Genomic DNA, 20,868 nt, shown 5'->3' with positions numbered 1-20,868 from the left:
CTCCAACAAGCTTCAACCCTTTCCCACTGCGAGCCCATTTCTGGATCATGACTCTGCTTCCAGGCTCACAGCCCAAGTCAGGTCACGACCCCAACGTTGGAAACCGCTGTCGAAGCCTGTTCTGTGAGACTGTGTGCTAGTCGTCTTGGAACCCTTCGGGCTTGCATAATATGCTTAAATATCCTTCAAAGCAAGCAGAGAGGCACTGATTCTGCCATAGGTTAAGTTTTCCTAAGGATTGCCCAATTCATGTCAAATCAAGGACTTGATTGAAGAGTTTTTGTCTCTCAAGGGAGTGTCCTAACTATACACTTCAGAGTGATATAGCGTTTTTTTTTTTTGCTTTTTGTTTTATTTTATTTTGTTTTTAGACAGTAGTACCGTAAGATCTCTTTGCTATTGACTCTCTATACCTTAACTATGAAGAGGGAGAAAGAAAGAGACACAAAGAATAAGAGTGGATGCCTTTCTTCCAGACAACATTTATCTTGCTAAGAAATGACTGACTCATAGGTTTTTTTCTTCAGCACAGCTTCAGATAATCTATATATAGTAGAGCAATATCAACAAGAGATACTAAGTACTCGCACATCAGTTCAGTTTCTTCCTGGCATTTTTTTGTTTCTCTTCTTTCTCTTCAAGCCAGAAGTACTCTATTTATTTTACTGGTCATGAGCGTTAATTACCAGATTATCCCTTGACCAAGGATTATATTAATTTAATTTAATTCTAATGGGCTAAATTGCCTTTAGACATCACTTGTTGCTATTTCTGTTTCTTACTGTGTGGTGTCTCTTCAATCCATAATCAAGTATGCCATGGTGGGTCCAGAAGAGGTCCAATCTGGTGGTGCTGTACCCAGCATCTCAGTGCTGTATCATCTGCCTTTTTTGTCTTTGACAAAGGCTAGTTCAGAAATCTCTGACCTACAGTCCAGTGTCCAGGGCAGTGATAGCAAAGATATCAAGAGGAGTGTGGTCTTTGAGCTATGTAAACACAGGACTATAGGATTAAGATTTAGCTGGATGTATCTGCCTTTCTTTGCATAATTTGCTGGCAAATTATATTGCAGCAATATATAAACAATATGTGTAATAAGTGTAAAGTGTGTCTTCCTCGTGTCAAGGAAAATAATTGTATGAGCACTGAAGTTTGGAGAAGTTAGCTGACATGCTTATCCATACAGAGTTACTAAATTAGTGAACTGTCTTACTTGATTCCCTGCAAGACATTAACTGGGCCTGCCTGAAGGAAATTAGCCTTTCAGACATTATTCTCAATAGTTTACGGTTCTTATAAATTGCTTTACATATTGGACTTATGTTGGAAAGACTCTCTTACCAGATTTTTTTTGAAAAAAAAAAAGAAAAAAACAAAAAAAGAAAAAAAAATCTCTTTTTCTGAGCATACTTTAGGCAGGCTTGTAATACTACTGGCAAATTTCCAAGTGTTTAATTTGGAACTTGATACCTTTCATTAAAAAAAAAAAAAAAAAAAAAAAAAAAAAAAGAAAATAGGAAAAAAAAAAGAAAAAAAAAGAAAATAGACTATTTGAAAGATCAGAACAGTTTACCCTAGAGCTGCAGTGAGCTGCTCAAGGGAGAGTTGAACTTCAGTGAACAAGGCCCTGAGGGCTGGCTGGGAAAAGCAGCTTAATTTGTTCTTGTTGGCCTTTCAAGTTTGGGGATAGAATTGCAAGGCTGAAGGGGTGAAACCACAGAACAGCTGTATGCTGGAGGACATCAACGGTTCAAACCACCACAAGACTTTGTAGAGTGATGCTGTCTGTGTTGCCTGGGGACCACCATATGGGGAGGGGGCATTAAGGGTAAGAGGTACCAGCCAAAAAATGTTAAGTCAAGTGCACATAGGAGTGTTCCCTTTGGGCATCCATGGTAGGGCCTCTGAAGAGATACCACTGTAGCATAACCAACATCAAACAAAAGGGATTCTCTTCTATGAAATCAAGATAAAAAAAGTTCATTTCTGTTCTATTTTTATGCTAGTGTAGGAATCTTCTATTTCAACAGTTTTTCCCGCAATTTCCTGTCTCTGTAGGAGAGAACAACTTTAGATCTGTATTTCTCTTCACTTCTCCACTCCTTCCCTGCAGATTTTTTTTCTCATTAGAAATACTAGGAAGAGAAAATCTTACTCTTCCTGGAAACTTGAGACTTACTGTCCATGTGCATCCAGAGTATGTACCCAGAAATACAACATTCCTATGTCCATTCAATAAAATTTTGGGTGTGAGTGATGGGAGAGTGACTGGAGGTCCTAGCCTAATGCCTTTTAACCCTTTCTTATCCCTGATGGTGGTTCTGTGGCTGAAGTACCTTTTGGCATTTAATACCAACTGAGATATTTCCAGTGATTCTCCTTCTAAGACTAACATTGGGACTGTATTCAAATATATTTTTATTATCGTTTTTTTTTTTTAAAAGGGGCCAGTCCTTTTCTTTTTTTACATTATGAAGAACCAAATCTGCCACTTGTCTAGTTTGTGGTGCCTTGGAAGCTCTGGATGAATTCTTGGTTGTGATATTCCCTGTTTAACCTGCTATCAACTCTTTGCTTCGATAGTTTTATATATATATATATATATATCAGCCAGATAACCTGCTGAGAAGCAGGCTCTATATTTCATCCCCAAACTGGGTCCTGAATGGAGCAAAGAAGGACTGTTGATAGAGTTATCTTACACCTTTAAATGAATGGGAACTCAGAACCAGATTATCAATTCCTAGTCTGTGAAACTCAGCACTGAAAAATCCCCCAAATTTCAACTTTTACACAACTGGTTGCATCTTCCTGATATCACTGATGGAGCAAAGATGCTGGAAATTTTTCAATATTTGGTTTGTGATATAAAGGCCACTAGTGTTTGCTTAATAATGATAATGATAATGATGCTAATAATAATAATATTGATGATGATAATGATAAAAGCAGGCTGAGATTCATCTTCTTGAAAAAAGAATATTGCATTTGAAACAAACTTTCCTTATGATCAATAGAGATTTAATTAGTGAGAGCTGTTTATTTCATCCTAAACTACATGTCTAAAACAAGTCAGTAAACTACATGTCTAAAACAAGTCCTTCCTAAAAGTGACTCTTTGTCGATACTAAAAGGGAGCCTGAAGAAAATGGTTCAGATAGAGAAGTCTAAAAACCAGACACTTGAAGTTAAGTGAGATCAAATCCATTCCATGCAACTTCTCTGAGCTTTCAGGCAAGACTCTCCAGAATACAGTAATGTCTTAACCATGTTTTGCCAAATTAAGGAATTGAACTTAGTCACCCCACTGTTTAATTTTCATTTTAATCCCAGGAACAATTATTTATGTTCCTTAGAGGGTCTTGTTCATTAATTTCATAGGAGATTTCCTACATGCCTGGACCCTCTGTGGTAACATGTTTATGCAAAATTCCTGGCAATCACTACCATTATGGAACATTTTTCTCTGTCCCACAGGGTCAAAACAATCTGTTTTGCTGCTGAACTGTTGCTGCAACACCTCTGAAGGAACTTTAAATGAGGGCAAGATGATTTCAATACAGCCTAGGAAATGTATCCTGCTCTTTCTGTTTATTCTAATCTATTGTATACATATGTAAACAAGATTTGGTACAAGAAAATGTTTCTACCCTAAGTTTTTTAAGCGTTTTTCTTCAAGTTCCAACTCTGCTGCATAGTGCATCAATCTCTGTTCATTTAGCAGAAGTCTACAGCCACTCATCCCCTGGATATGTGTATCATGAAACATTTGTTGTTGTTGTTGTTGTTCTATTTGTTGTTGTTTATTTGGTTGGTTGCTTTTTGTTTTTCAAAAGCATGTGTTTTTCCTTTTCAGTACACAAAGACAATATTGAGATCCATTTCATTTAAATTCTAAAAATCTATCTTTGTAGGTATCTCCAGTTCAACTAGTCAAACCAAGTTCCTCTGAAGAGTCATAAGAAAAACGATCGTCTTTGAGTGTATTTAATGTAGATATCTAATGGTAGTTAATGTATATCCCTGACCCCCTGGGCTAAGGACATGTTCAGTTGTTCAGATCTTCAGCCTGCCCCTGAGTATCTACTGTGGTTTCTAGCTGTTCTAAGAGCCTCAAGGTTTCCTCTCCCAGCTCTTTTTGGATATCTTAGAGCATCTTAAATATTTCGGGTATAGTACAGGTGATTGCATTTCAGCCAGTGTTAAGAGAATTTCCACTATATTCCTGTTTTTGCAGAGGAAGAACAAGAAAGGATGCTATAAAATTTTGAAAACTTATGAATCTGACTCCTGCTGCTTATTACTGGAACCAGCAAATGGACAAAAAAGATGATTTTAACACCAGACTTTTATTATCTATAAAGGGAACTTAAAGTTATCTCAGATAGAGATGTCTTCATTCCTTTGAATAGTGGAATATAAATTAATAGAGAATGCTCCAAGAAAATATCTTTGATTTTTACAGTGATAAAACAGGAAGAAATAAATTATGTTATTGGCAGCAAGACACACTTCCTATCTAATTGTGGTCTGGACTATTACAACATTCACATGCTAAGTGTACAGCTAACACATTACAATGTCTTACTCAATTTCAGAATTTTCTCCTCTTTCTAGATCCTGACCTTATGGTTGTAATTTTCTTATATCACAATGTTTCTCAAGGAGCCAGGCTGTGCCTCTGTTGCTGAAGAAAAGATTTATAGTAAACTGTAAAAAAATATTTTGTCCTTTCCTTCTTCTTCAAAATGTCAGTACTCTCTGACATTTTGATCTTTCCCCAAAATGTTCTCTTTTACCAAATATTTTATCAATCATGTTTGTGAAGCTGAATGGCATGAGAGCATTGATAGAAAATAACTCTCAGGCAATAAAATTTTGGATACTGGCTAGTATAAGCTTTGACCTCTAATAAAATTCTGAAACCTTGGGAGTGCTGCATATATATGAAGGAAGAAAATGTTACACTACTGTTATACTTACGAATGAAACAAAGGATAGGACTTGGTTCACACACATAAAATTAGTTGTGAAGTTTTCTGTGTTTACATGATAGCAAGAGGATCTAATGGCACTGGAGATCCAATCAATAAGACAGACACCAGTATTCAGTCAGCAGAACTACTTTTCATATTAAATTCTCTGTATCTAGGACTTTGTTCAGATGTCTGTTCAGAACAGACATTTAATATCATTTTAGGTTATCCTGATATGAATATCCTAATTGGATCAGGAAAGCATGAATAACAAGTACATCCTATGTCTTATTTCAGATGACTTTAGATACCTGTTTGAAGTAACTGAAACAAGTTAATCTCCTAAATCTCCTAATCTCTGAGGTAAACAAGTGAGTTTTGGTTCCTAAATTAAGGGGTCTCAGTGGATGAGATGAGAATTTATATAAATAGCTGAGATGTACAGTTAAAATTTGAGTGAAAGAAAAATACTACTGATCCCAGGAGAATCTTGTGTGCTCTGATCATCTCTTGCCCTCTTCATAGATATATATTCTATTCTTCAGGCTTTTGCAGCCAAAGTCCATGCTTGCCTTGATTGCCACAGGGGAGCTACAGAGGAGCTTTTCCAGCCTTTGCAGCTCAATCTATATTCTTGTTTGTCTTGTTCGAACATAAAACCTTATAATTACTACACTTTAAAAAGCTTCTCATTACTTGTAATTCATCTACAAAGGTGAAGTCTATGCAGACTCATGCCTAGCACCCGTGGCTCTTATGGGGTGCTTGGACTTGCAGCTAAGCTATGCTTGAAATTCTCTGAAGTCTTTTGAACTTCAGCCTCCGGATGATCTTCCTGTTGCCTGCAGGGTCATGGGCTTTTTAGTGTCAACAAATTTGGTTGTTGAGATCAAGGATTGTTATAGTTGCTTTTGCTTTCTACCAAATCAACATTCATTCACTAAATCTCTCTATATTCTCTTTCCACAATCGGTAAACAAAGCTTTGAACTCCAAGTCCATTAAGACTTTCAAACAGTATTTGTTCCTACCACAGCATGCTCCCAAAACATAAAATTTCCCAGTGTGCAAGAAACACCTAGGGACATTCTGAGCATCACTATTTATCTAAGATCTGTATAAAGACGTTTCGTTGTAGAAACCTCTATTCTGCTGTACACAGATGAACAGTAGTTAAAATAATCATGTCTCATTTGTACGGACATCTCAGTTGTTAGAATGCATACAAGAACCGGAGGAGAAAAACATGCAGGCCAAGATGAACTGATAAATAAAACTGCAGAGATTTAATGAAGCAGGCAAAGTTGACTCTGCAAAGAACAATAAAATCTGTTTGGGAACATTTCTATTGCATACCTAAAAAGATCACATATTACCATAACATCTCATTCGTGAATTTACCTTACCACACGGTGCAGGTCAAGGAAACTCTTGTCAGTCATATCTTTAAGGGAAATAATTTGTTCAGTAGGATTTTAGGAGCTATATTCAAATTACAGGCATATGGTTAAATTGTTGTGACTATAGTATTGCCTAAAGTTTAAAAAAAAAAAAAAAAAAACAGCATACAATTCAAAACATATGCTATTCAGGGCTGGCAAACTCTACTCTGCCTAGGTAGGTAATACAGAGGAAAAGCCACAAGGCCTTGGAAAGACAAAGAAGGGAGTCTCTCCTGTCACTTTAAATACCTTTCCCTATCCAATAACTATACCCAATTTGGACCAAGTTCATTAGACACTTCTACTTTAATTGTGCTAAAACTAGTGAGAGAATAGAAGGCAACTTGTGTTGACTCTGACCAGAACTGTTTATAATCTTATCCGCTGCTCTAACAAATTCAAAAATATGTCAAGTGTCCTCTTTTTGACTCTCAGTAGAAGGCAGGCAATACAGTTTGTTGTGAAAGAAAAGTTAAAGTAAAGAAATAGCAAGCAATTTGCCTGCACTCACCATCCCCAAGTATTCATAGAACTCTAATTGTGTATTAAATCTTTTAACGTATTGCTGGCAATAGAAATAGTATAAATAGAGATTAAATTTGTTCATATATCTATACTATTTGATTATAATCATCTGGGAAGTACATGCATTTACATCTGTAGCTCTACCCATATCTATATCTATACCTTTAACTGCACGTAATGGAATGAAGATATATATAGGATGGGGTAGTGTACTGGATACCAAAGGAAGGCAAGAGAAGGGTAATCCCTGCGGATCCAGGGCTATTTAAAAAACTATCTGGGGCCATCATGAATCTGCAACAATACTGATCCTGGAATCCCTCTTCCTGAGCAGTGGGACAATAAGAAATCAGACCCACACATGTCGCTTAGAAGGTCCCTTGCAGCAGCATCAAGTCTTCCTCCCTGGCAACACAGACTTCCAAGGAGGAAAATCAGATGCTCGTCAGGTGTAGTACAAGAAGAGAGGATAGAGAGGCCCTGGATGGCTGGTTTTAAGTGGAGGAATGTGTTGTGATAAAAACCTCTCCACCAAACACAAAGGAGCACATGGAAATCCAATGATGTGATATGAATAAAGACGTGGAATGCTATAGGTTATGATCAACACCATGCAAGTTCATAGAGCAGAAAATCACAACTTTCAGGATAAAGGACACAATCCCTAAATGTGCAAATCAGATCCTAGAATTTTTTTTTCTGTAGAAGACGCTGTCACATTTTACCTTTTTTACCTTAAGTCTTTATTTCTGTTGCTTTCAGTAGTTGTGCAAATCAACATGGCAAGGGAATAATACAGACCTAGACATCACATAAATACCTGAAACAAATATAAAAAAATATAAAGAAGCACAAATTCTTCCCTTTTCAGACTCATGTTTAAACTTTAAAATTAGTTTATAGAATCCCATTGTTGCATTGTGTTATAATAAGTGTTCAAGGACCATTCTGCATGCAGTGAAACATCTGAATAAAAAGAACATAAAGGTTTTCTTAGCTTTAGGCTCCTCTACCTCAGTACTAATCTTCACAGTGACAGAAAAAGGTAAGAAAAACCTTGCAGAGTACAGTATCAATTATTAGTTTTTTAGTTTATTTGGTAACTTAATCAGGTATCCTTTGTCCAAGACGCATCAAATTCACCTGCAGTTAACAAGACACTCAAGATTCACTTCACCAGACCACAAGATTCACTTGAGAGAGACATGTCATAACATTTTCTACAGGGGCACAGGAAACATGTAATTATTTCAGTAGAACTAATACAGATTCAATAAACAAGACGTTGGCAATTACTTAACCACAGAACCTGGAAAAGTTAGCAATAAAGATAGTAATCACATGGTCTACAAGAGCTACCAAGAAGGATATCAACAATTATTTAACCAAATCATCTGGAGAATACATTTAATCAAAGCTCCTTTGAAGATAAAACTAGTTTCTAAAGATTTTATGAGAAAAGGCCATACCAGTAATTTAATTACAGTGTCTGAAATATCAGGACAACTAGCAATTTAGTTTGGGATATGAAAGAGCAAGCAAGAGATATCACTCCTCAAGTTGCCTTGTACCATGCATATACTTTAATGTAGAACCAAATTTAAGATCAGGATTGTATTCCCAGTAGAGATGGATTTTTTTTTTTTTTTTAATTGCTAAAAGAGGGTTTCATGACCAAGGTACATGGAAGGCAATAAGATAACAGGCATTTTGGGATCTCTCTTTTATCATATTGTTCCAGGTAAATCTCTGAGAGTTGCTGAGAGTGTCTGAGAGTAAATCTCAATTACTGAGAATGTCTGTGTCACTGAAGGATAGTATGCTACGTCCCTTTCCAATGCATTACCTACTTAATCTGCTTTTACATCTTTTCTGATAACCTTACTCCAAGGGCACATGGAGTCCTACCGAATCTTCCCTGGTCAGCATTAGTAATAATAGTTTCATACTCATAGGACTCAATTGACTTGGAAGCAGACATTGTGAAAAGTCAGCAGAACCTTCACTGACCCTAAGAAGTGTCCTACAAAGAGAGATAGTGTCTCCTCTGTGTGCCAAAAGTTCCTTTTTCTCTGGCTCCACCACCACTTTGGCTGTTCACCAGTAAGGGAGCAGGAGGAACTCTGAAAACGGATTGACTAGCCCAAAATGAGCCTGGGGATTTCTTTGTTGCTGCTCAACTCTGTCCTCCGTGCCTTCTCTTCCTCCTCTCCTTCCTTTTAATCAGATCACTGTCTTCTTTGGCCCACAGCACACAAAGAAAGCATCCTCCAATGATGAGGGCAAAGCTTTGCTTCCTCTGCTCTCTCTGCCACTTAGCACAGTGCTTTTCTGTTAGAGACTATTGCTCCCAGATTAAAACAATATATGACAAAATGATACCCGCCGATTATTGACACTGGTAATTATATAAGAATTAAACAGGCTGTGTGTTTTGGACAAGCTTCAAAGGCCTGTGGGATTCCCACACATGCTCAGAAAGCTGTGAGGTCCCTTTCAGTTCTCAGACACATATGGCCATTTCCAAGCCTGCTATTTCCTATCGACATGAAACTATTATTACCCACTTACTAAATGCTTCCTGTCTCTATCCAGCCAGGAAAGAGAGCATCCAAGATAACAGCATCAGAAACCCCAAGAAAGGGGGCAGGCAGATGGGACTTTTTCCTAAGAAGTTGTTTGCAGTGAGATTTATCTGACTTTCCATTCCCTTTGCTGGTGGGTGTGGTTGGATGGGTGATGTAACTTCTATCAGCACTGGCTGTTTAGCAAAGCATCTGTCATAACAACTGTGCGAACTTCTTGCACTGGCCCAAGGTGCAGTAAATGCTGTGGGAAAAGCTCCTACCGGTAAGACTTATCCTTTCCACAACCTTTAGTCTCCCTTCTGGCTCTGGCTTAGTTAATTATTCTGCAATGTTAAGCCAGAATTCACTCGGAACATTGCATCAGTGCTTGCAGGGAAAAAAGACGTCTAAGAATTTTCTTTCTGATGACCTTTTCTGAGATAAAGGCTATCTAGATGGTTTTATGTGATGCCGTGTGCTCCAGCTTCTGAATACCTCAGAAACATTTTAAGAAATTACATGAAATATCTCTCTTCTACAGGGGATAAACTGAAGCCTAGATTTGTTACTTATTTAGATTCTTAAGTCCCATGAAACTGGTGTTTGAGGGAAGCTAAAGATGAAGACCTCAGTTTGATTTTTATTTAAAGAAGGCAACATTTTTTCATTTCTTTTTCTTTTTTAAAAGAAAATATCACATTTTAGCCACTTTTAATGTGTCTACACTCCAGAGAGTGTATTTAGATGGATGTTTATGGAAAATCTGTCCCTTAAGGATTTTTCTAAAAACACAGAGAAACCATACAACAAAAACAGGTCCTGAACACAATCCTTTCACTTTAGCCCACAGAGAGCCTTGTGCCTTGAAATAGATGGAGGCATTCTACCATCACATAAAAAGTAACAACAACAAAACAAATTGTTCTTTTCTATAAAGGGCTTTTGGGTACTGGCAGAACCAAGTCAAACTTCATGGCATGGGGGAGAACCTCAGAATGGAGGATTACCCGCCATGGTTTTGGTTCAGGCCCCTCATTATGGTTGAACAGGACTCAGTCCAGCCTTACCACGTGGGCTTTGGTGGCAAGATCCCTCAGAGCATGCAGTTCCAGCTGTTCCTGAATCGCATGGCATGGGCTGGAGAAAAAACCCAAATCTGCAGACCTTTCTGTTATTGTATGTTTCTATTCTCAGTCTTGTCTTCCATGATATGGACTGAGGGGATTCATCTGGATTTTGTCCATATAGCTCCAAAGCATTGTGATTACTCAACCTCCCTCTGGTCATGACGCCTTGCTGGTACAAAAGAAAATAAAACACAGTTTGCTGATGCAGAGAGCAGGAAAAAGGATCTAAATGTCATCTTTGCAATGTCTGCGCAGTGGGTTGAAACACAGGGCAAAATAATCTGTTTAATATCTCAGGCTCCATGGAGGATATGAGGCATATTCCTGAGGTTAACCAGCCAGTGCCTGACATAAGCTACTATTACTGCATCTATTAGAGGAAAATCATGGGGTCCAGAGGAAGTTCATTTTCCCTTAAGTTAAAAGTAGGGTATGCATGTAGTAAGAGACGGTCATCTCGGCGCTCTCACTGAAGTCCTCTCCCGTCACCTTCATCAGACTCCCAGGAAAATTGGCGAGAGTAAGAGGAAGGGCTTGAAACCACTTGACTAAGGTCAATTGAGGAGGAATAACCAGCACTTCCAGACCTTGTACCCAAACACCTACCACACCAGGACAAGCTTGTGGGAGATAGAGTGATGCCCACCTTGCATTGACTTGCTGGCCTCTGGGACTGCTACCATTACGGACACTACTCCATGCTTCTCATTATCTCAGTAGATTTGAATTATGAGACAAGAAGTGATTTAGGTGGGAGTGTTGACTCTTGCTGCTGGTTCATATTTCTCTCTCATTTGAATGACACTTGTCTTTGGTCTACATGACCTACACCAAAGCCTCTTTCTTCTTGGGTGGGCTTAAGTCTTGAAGAAATTCATTTTCAAAGGTGATTAACTACGTGATGGCCAAAATCCAGTAGACATTGCTTTGAAATTGTATCCAGTTGTATATATACCCTATCACTCTTGCAAACAATATATATCTCCACATGCACATTCAAAATAATACATTATTGCCATAAAAAGTGTTATTATAATAAAAAAAAATCAAGCTTTCCTATAAGAAAAAGGATTATTGATGTTTTCTCTAGGACCTCTATAAAGAAAAAAAATCATAGAAGTTGCATTTAAAACACATTTTTTTTTTTTTAAAGCCCACAATAACTGGAAGGGGAATCATGAATAGTAGCAATTACATACAGGCCTGAAGATTGTTGGCTCTTACCTGACAGTATCCAAGCAACACATATTAGTGCATTTAGTGCTTTTAGTTAGATATTATCTAGTGAACTTCACTCTTCGAGAACTCAATAATATTTTGTTGACTCTTCCATTGCTTCCATTGCTTTCATTCCATTCCATAGCAAGATCTCTGCATACTGTAAGGACTTTTCATAGACTTTTCAAAATCTTTTACAGAATTATGGAGTCACAAAATCATTGAAGGTGATAGGGACTTATGAAAATCTAGTCCAAACCTAAGATCAAAGTAGGATCAGTCAGAGAAGGTTGTGCAGGACTGTCCAAACAGGTTTTGGATGCCTTCAAGGATGGACCACTTCTGCTTGGTTTGTACTGCTTCAAGTGGTGAAATCTCCAGAAGATAAGGCTAGTGTTATGTGCAAAATTTGTCAATTCCTGGAATTCTCAAAGATCTCTTTCATCTGGATGAAAGGAAGGATTACATCTTCCCTTGACGAGAAACCTTAGATCTTTAAAGCCCAAGAACAGCAACAAAACAATGTAAAACAAACAAACAAAAAACAACATTAACAAAAAAGAGAATAAAAAGCAGACATAGAGAGGGCAAGCAATTTGTTAAACAGTAAACAGAAAAAAATGGAGCTAAACTTCTATCACAGGCATGCACAGAAGACTCCTTCAGTTCACTGCTGTTTTGCTTTTTATTTTGTCTTTTTTTTTTAATTATTTCTTTGATGTATTTTGTTTTTGAATGTCTTTGATTAGAAAGATGCATGAAATGATTTCCAGAGTTGTGCTCCTCCACATTTTATATGACTCAGCTTAGAGACTAAATAGCAGGCTGGATTTACATGCAATTTCCCTCCTTTAGAATCTTCTTACCATTGATTAACAATGATGAGATACCTGGTGATGATATATTGCAGACTCATTGCATTGTGAGTCATATGTAGAAACAAATCAGATCACGAAGGAGGAACTGACAAAATGTGATTTCAATGCTTTTGGGGAAAGAACAGTCCTGTCTTTCAGTATTGACCAGAAATGGAGAACACCACTTTCTGCACTAGTTCTTGGCTTTTTTTCTTGTACAGATGGTGCCTGTGTTTGAGTTTGTGCTTTGTGGTGAGATTTAAGCCCCACCAGCACTGAGCAATTGATACAATATCTGATTCCTACCTCAAGTATCTCTGTATAAAGGAAAGGGCTGTTGGAGAGCTGACAATATTTTAGTGGGGTCTGGAGAAAACTCCCAGTCTTTAAGTATTATGAATGTTTGTTCTTGGAGAAAATAACACACTCACTTTAGGCAATGAAATCATAATGTTCCATTATCCATCTGAAAAGTGCTGCTAATGATACTCATAATCATATCCTATAGAAAGAATTCCACCTACTCCTTCTCCTTCTGAGTACAGATACTTCCCTCTAAAGATTGCAAAGGAACAAAAGCCTGGAGACCTCCTGAGACCTTAAGACTATTACAAGCATGGACATGTTATTAATTCCTTCATAAATGAATCAAGTTATTATCCAGAAGGATTTTTCCCTTGCTGCTATATTATTTTCAGGAAACCTCTCCCTGAATATAAACTCTGGGTGCTCTCTCTTGGCTTTTAACTTCCTCCATGTTAACTTCCAGAAGTATTTCTACATATACATTATGGTCTCTCTGAATCTATACTCTTATATAGGGTTAGGGTTATATAGACCAGCCTAGCTCAATTATCTTTTTGGAGTCATTTGATTAACCAGGGCATATATTAGCTCTTCTTCTATCCTCACTTCCTTAGTCCATAATCTACCTGACCACAATGCTGTTGAAAGGGAGATGCTAGTCTTCTCCTTGGGCACATAGTAAGATAGCTCTTAACGAATCTAAGCTACTTATACAAGGTCAATCAGGAATTATGTGGCAAACCTAGAGTCTGAATTTTTGTGGGACTTTTACTGTTTGTCCGTTCTTTCAGTCAAAATCCAGGAATTTAACCACTAGCACTGGTCTTTAAAATAAAAACTGAGTAGAAAAGGTACAATGTGAAATTTAAAAAGCTGCCAAAAGGTTGTAACCACTCAAAGTGCCTATTTCTCTCCTGTGACTGGAAAAGGAACTTACAATTAGGTGAGATGAATCCCACACTCAGGGCTTACTCACTTGCAATTGAACACAGCTGCCAAACTCTATTATGCTCCTTTGAAAACCCCATGCACAATTTTCCCCTACATAATAATAGGCTCTGAAACAGTCTTCATGGGTGATTAGCAGTGTTAAAACTCTTTTTCCATATTTTTGTGCTGTGGCTGAATAAAGATGGAATAAACAACTTATACCTCAAAAATGTCACCTAACAGGTGACAATGAAATCCCTGCACGTGTGTGGGGCATTATTTGCTTCTAATCCCTCTCTTGCAGATGGTCCAAAATATCCTCTTCAGAAGATATGGAAATATGATCAGATAAATTGTTCTCTAAATTATTTTGACTAGATAATTATTGACTTACCTTGGGAGCCTGGTGCGCCAAGGAGATGTCTACCTGAAGGCACATCAAATCCCATGAGAGGTGCTAGAGAGTATGTAAAATAATTATATGTGCCTTGCAGATGTGACATGACCTATGGGAGATCAGCACCAATCAAAACTGGAAGCTGGGACCGGGAGAGACACACTGAGTTAAGCAACCCACTATATATATTTCAATACAAAATATACACCTAAGGCACAATGTCTTGTGTATTGGATTGCTTAAAAAAAGCCTAAGAAATCCCATTTTCTGAAGAGACGTATTGTAGCTGTGCTGTAGGTGAACATATTGCTTTTAACTAAATAGATATTTAGATATATAAAATATAGTAGATAGATTTAGGAGCTCACATGTGTCTAATGATCCTCTTGGCTTTTCTGTATTATGTTTTTCTCCCCGTAGTTACATTTTGCATCCTCACAATCCTTACCTTCAGTGACACCCCTCTAGTCCAGTAGGACCTTTCAAGCAGTGTATAAATTTTGGACCGAGCTGATCAACCCACGAAGAAAGTCAAAAATAGATACTTCCTCCTAAGACTTCTAGAGCTCTCTTTGGGTTCTAGAGTTTGGATTGTTTATTAAAAAAAACAATGACTGCTTTTTCTTGCTATGTTTTCCTTCTTTCTATTCTGCTTTTTTTTTTTTTTTAATCTGTTTTTATACAGATGTAAAATGCAGCTCTTCTGATGAAATAAGACTGACTATGAAAACCCACAAACCAAATTATCTGGAAATGACCCAAGCCCGTTCTAGTCTATTACAATCTACTGGGAGACAAGTGCTGGCAAGTTTCTTCTAGATACATCATCAAATTAATGGCCATCAGAGGCCTTTCTTGAAACAAGAGAGGAGAGTGAAGCTATAGGTTCAAGTAGGACATAAATAACACAAGTATGGCAGAAAACAAACCACCATTTGTTGTTAGTTATCAGCTTTCAGCTTGAAAGTGACAAAAAACAAACAAAAGGAATTTGTTATGTACATTGAGGTTGGAGGAGTGCAGGAATCTTACAACTCCTGAGAACATTCAAGGAAATGGGCCCTTGCCAAGTATATGCTACTGCCATAAATCTGTATTTCTGCCTGCTGTTTGCTTATTATATTGAAGATTTTGCTGACAGAGTACGGAAATTCAGGGAGATGAGCGACAGAAAATTGAAGGAAAAAAAAAACTGTTTTTCTCTTCTCTTAAAATTAATGAAGGGTGAAACCAGCCTAAAATTGAAAGGGTGGGACTCAACAGGAAGCCAACAGTCTCCCACTACCCTAGACAAGGCGCCGGGAAAGTTATTATCCAGTGAACTTGGAGTGGGGATTTCTAAAGCAATTTGAGGATGAAATCCTGCCTAGCTCTAGCCATCTAGTTAAAATCTAGTCTCTAGGTGCTGCATAGGACAATTCATTTCTTAAGGAAATATCTATGATGGGGTTGTTCTTCAGAGCTGTTTCTGTCTCTCCTTTGGCAAAATCAGCGCCTGTATGTATAGTTTACATTAGCTACATTAACATTCAGGTGATCTAAGTTAGGTAAGGTGAATCTCATCTTAACTGAATGAGGAAACAAGTTTCCACGAGTGCTTTGGAAAAAATAGAGCTTGGTTTTGTGCTCCTTTGCTAAATAGTTAATTTTGAAAACCCCGTTCACCAGCATGTGAGCAGACTCCTACTAATCCAGAGGAATGCCTCGTGTTGTGAACAGTCCCCTTGAGCCCAGTGAGATTATTGTGACTTTACAGGAGTAAACTGCCTTTAGACTGAAACATGAGTGTTTATTTTCTCTGGGCAAGATAGATCTATATCAAAGTTCCTAAATATATTGCTTGAGTTTCTGAAAGTGCAGAGCATGTTGGAACACCTCATCCATGGGAAACAGATAAGCTGCAATATTTCAAAGTATTGTAGATAATCTTTGGTGCCTACACGTGAGCGAGGAGCCCAGGTATCCATCACTGTCAGCAGAGATCAAGGGTGAGACCCAGGTACCATTAGCTGTTTGACTGTCAGTTTAGGCAACTGAGTCATGTTTCTGGTCAGTAGACCTCAGGCAGCAGTTCATCTCGTCACCATCTACCATGGTCAGATGAATCATTTCCCAATTCCAGTGAATATATTAACTAGGTCATGACTGAGCTGCAAATATATAGAAGTTTCATGGCCATTGAAATTCCCTACACTATTCAGAACTTGTCTACAGATACGGCACAGGGACTCTGATGGAGCTGCATAATTTCCGAGGAGCATCATGTGTCTTTCAACCCTGCCAAGAGTTTCAATGGCATACCTATGTGTGGGCCATGGATTACATGCTTATTTTTCCATTATCTGCACAGAGATATCTGCATATCTAGAAGATATTTGAACTGCAGACATCTAGGGCAAGACACAGTAGCTCAAACATAAGCATCTAATGCCATTTTGAATGCCCTCAGGTTTCCCAGACATCCTTACAGGCAGATATGGTGCAGGATCTGTGGAAGATTCACACTCCTTTACAACAGGATACCCTACCACAACTAAATGGCATGAAAACCACTATGTTGAAGCAAATAAAACATGTCCATAAAATTAGATGAGGTATATCGCAGCTTCACTACCTAGGCTTTGAGCCAGATCATCTTTTCTATATTGTACTGATTTAAAATAGCTATGCTTCAGCCGTGTGGGAAATTTAGATACAAATCCTCAGAAGAAATAAAGTTTTGGGGAGAAGGGAGGAGATTGCTAGTCCTTTCAATTATTACACAAGGAAAAACCATTAAATCAGTGATTTTTCATTTAGTCTTCTATAAAGGAATAATAAAACTAAAGAATTCATGAGTGATTGAGAAGGGGGTGGTGGAAATACCCCCTTTATAAGAGGTCTGTGGACTCAGAAGTGCTGATGTGGTGCATGAAAAGAGTTTTTACTAAGTACTCAGAAAATCCCACCATACTGATCTTGAACTTTTTGCTGGGGAAGAAAGGAAAATTGTAAATATAACTCTTGTGTCATTTCAGGGCATCCGTTTTTGGCCTAAAATGAAACAAAATATGAAAGAAAAAAAGTGCAAAATAGTTTTTTCTGCAGTTTGGAAAGTTAAAGCCGTTCCATTTTTATTCAGCCCTAGGAGATGGAGACAGGATTTTTTTCCCCCTAAGCTGGTTTGGTCAGGTTTAATATTGGCCTAATTACGAGAAAAGACTCTAAAGCAGAAAGGATTAAGTAAGTATAGAAGAGAATTCATCTATTTCATGATATGTACACTCCAAAGGTAGCAATAAATTTAAGATTTGGACCTATGTCACCAAATGATACCCTGCATATTCATGACATATCTGAATACAGCTCCATTTATGATATAATATTAGGATTTTACTTTGGTGTAACTACACCCATTGCAAGAATTGACTGCTCTTTTGATGTTTTTTTTTTTTATTTTTCCCACAGGAATTTGGTGTAGAAAAGAATCTCCTGGAAAGCTCAGATCTGATTCAGATTAATTATAGGTCATACAGAATAAGAATCGTAGAATCATAGAATCATAGAATCCTTAAGGTTGGAAGGGACCTCAGAGGTCATCGAGTCCAACCCCCCTGCACACGCAGGGTCACCTAGAGCACGTGGCACAGGCCTGCATCCAAGCGGGTTTTAAAGATCTCCAAAGAAGGAGACTCCACAACCTCTCTGGGCAGCCTGTTCCAGTGCTTTGTCTCCCTCACAGTGAAGAAATGCTTCCTTAAGTTCCTGTGGAACTTCCGATGCTTCAGTTTGAAGCCATTTCCTCTAGTCCTATCACTGGCCACCACTGAAAAGAGGCCGCCCCCCTCCTCCTCACTGCCTCCCTTGAGGTATTTATACACGCTGATCAGGTCCCCCCTCAGCCTCCTCTTCTCCAGGCTGAACAGGCCCAGCTCTCTCAGCCTTTGCTCATAGGGCAGATGTTCCAGGCCTCTGATCATCCTGGTAGCCCTGCGCTGGACTCTCTCCAGCAGCTCCACATCCCTCTTGTACTGGGGAGCCCAGAACTGGACGCAGTACTCCAGATGTGGCCTCACCAGGGCTGAGTAGAGGGGGATGATCACTTCCCTCGACCTGCTGGAGACGCTCTTCTTAATGCACCCCAGGATCCCGTTGGCCTTCTTGGCCACCAGGGCACGCTGCTGCCTCATGGTCAACTTGTCATCCACCATGACACCCAGGTCCCTCTCTGCGGGGCTGCTCTCCAGCAGGTCCACTCCTAATCTGTACTGGTGTCCAGGGTTCTTCCTCCTCAAGTGCAGGACCCTGCACTTGCCCCTGTTGAACCTCATGAGGTTTCTCACCGCCCAGTCCTCCAGTCTGTCCAGGTCCCTCTGGATGGCAGCACAGCCCTCAGGGCTATCAGCTACTCCACCCAGTTTGGTATCGTCGGCAAACTTGCTGAGGGAGCACTCCAGCCCTTCATCCAGGTCGTTAATGAATAACTTGAACAGGACTGGACCGCGAACTGACCCCTGGGGGACACCACTAAGTACAGGCCTCCAACTGGACTCCACACCATTGACAACCACTCTCTGCACCCTGCCATCGAGCCAATTCCTAATCCACCTCCCCGTCCACTCATCTATCCTACAATAAGGAAAGAAGAATAAGGAAAGAAAACAAAATGTAGAGGTCTGGATGATGAAAGGAGATATTTTACCAAGCAATATGCAGCACAGTATGTTCTCAACAGAGTGCTAGGCAGGCATTTTCTACAGATTTGCTGCTTTCTTGGTCAGATGACTGACAGTCACTTTGGGAATACTGATTTAGGGTGATGCTGAGATCTCAAGAAGAAAACTTATAAAAGCATCTGCAAAAATGAGTCTTGTCAGAGGAAGAAAGCAATGCTCATCAGCTTGGAATTGTAAGATGAAACCTCTCCTAGCATTATTCTACCCAGAGACTTCTGCATATTTAGCTGCAGATTATGAATGTGCGCATCAAGGATCATGTTTCTTACTATACCATCACTAATTTTAGTACCCTCTAGATGACTCTTTTGTCTGGAAGGAGTGGTTGGTTATCCAGGATCATCTTGGCTTTGTTGCCCCAGGATAATGCTAGGGCGAGGTAGTCCCCTAGCATTACAGCCTTAATGCTGGAACAACCTTAACCATTCTGTGATTCTGTATAACACCTGGCTTGCAGATCTGAGAAATATTTTTGAAATCCATGGAGCAAAATGACCCGTGGAAGAGTCAATCTTCTTCATTGACCATATAAGCAAACAGGTATAGAAAAGAGAATTTTCGGAAACACACAGCTGAAGCCCTTTGCCTATAGCTATTTGGATGGAAAGCCAAACAATTTGTCCTGCTTTTATATAGAAGTAAAAATGACATTAGCCAACTTTGGCCAATTTACACAATCCTTTTTACATGCTTTCCTTGGCATTTCATACACAGTATTAGAAATCACTTTCCTGTGCTGATTCTTCAAGTCAACTTAAAATGATTAGCACTAACTGCCCGATGCAAATGTCAATTTATCAGTAACTTTCTTATGGCAATAATATGCTAATCTCAAAGAGACAGCTTTTTTTTTTTTTTTTTTTTTTTTTTAAGTACATTTTATTAATATAGAGAGTTTCAAGGCAGTGTTCCCAAATCGTGCCCTGGTGAAATGCCAAGGTCTGGTTTCACCATGCATATGATTCTCATTTAGGAGACACATACTTAGATGAATCAATGTCAAAGGCTCATTTAAACACAGCAGTTCTGAAATGAGCTCATAACTCATGCACAACAAGGTATTTCGTTTTCTAGCTCTAAACAAATTATGGATGTTAAATAAACATGTTCTTCTTTCTTAAACTAGTCAAAGGGAGAGGAAGTACCTGGCTGTTTTTAATAAAAATGTTATGTAAAATGAAAGAGTCACAGATGGCAAGGTTTATTTTTTTGTTTTCTAAAGGGCCATTTTAATTCTGATTGAAGCTTGGTAATTCCTTTTCTTATTTGATTTCCCTAAAAACAGCCTTCCAGCAAATATAGTTTTCCCAGTCTGGATACTTAGTCAGTGCCGAACTTAACTTTTCATCTGGAAGAGTTTTTTCTGTTAGTCACATAAGATGTGGTCCGGCGCCCATCAAATTCAATAGGATTCTTTTTACTGATTTACTGATTTTCCAATAGGCTTTGAATGAAGTTTCTAGGATTTGATCTAAAGCCCAGCGAAATCATAGAAAGAGTCTCCTGACCTTAAGAGAAGCAGCTTGAGAATCCTGCATCATGCATTACTGGAAAAGGAGGTTTTCTGACAAAAACTTCACCCAAAACTTTTTTTTTTTTTACTTTAAGGGGAAGAAAAGTAATCTTTTGAACAACATTAAACAACTAAACTTTTTTTGCTCTTTTAATATGGGTTTTTCTTTCTTTCTTTTTTCTTTCTTTTTTTTTTAAATTTTCATCAGAGGACAACAAAGAGGAAGAGATGAAAGGAAACAGTGGTTTTCAGTTTTATTATTAGTAGTAACAATATTACAGTGTTAGAGCTGAATA

Source organism: Nothoprocta perdicaria, unplaced genomic scaffold (genome assembly GCF_003342845.1).
Source record: "Nothoprocta perdicaria isolate Ctin4 unplaced genomic scaffold, notPer1 scaffold_237, whole genome shotgun sequence".
Lineage (NCBI taxonomy): Eukaryota > Metazoa > Chordata > Aves > Tinamiformes > Tinamidae > Nothoprocta > Nothoprocta perdicaria.
Note: the sequence above shows the minus strand (reverse complement) of the source record.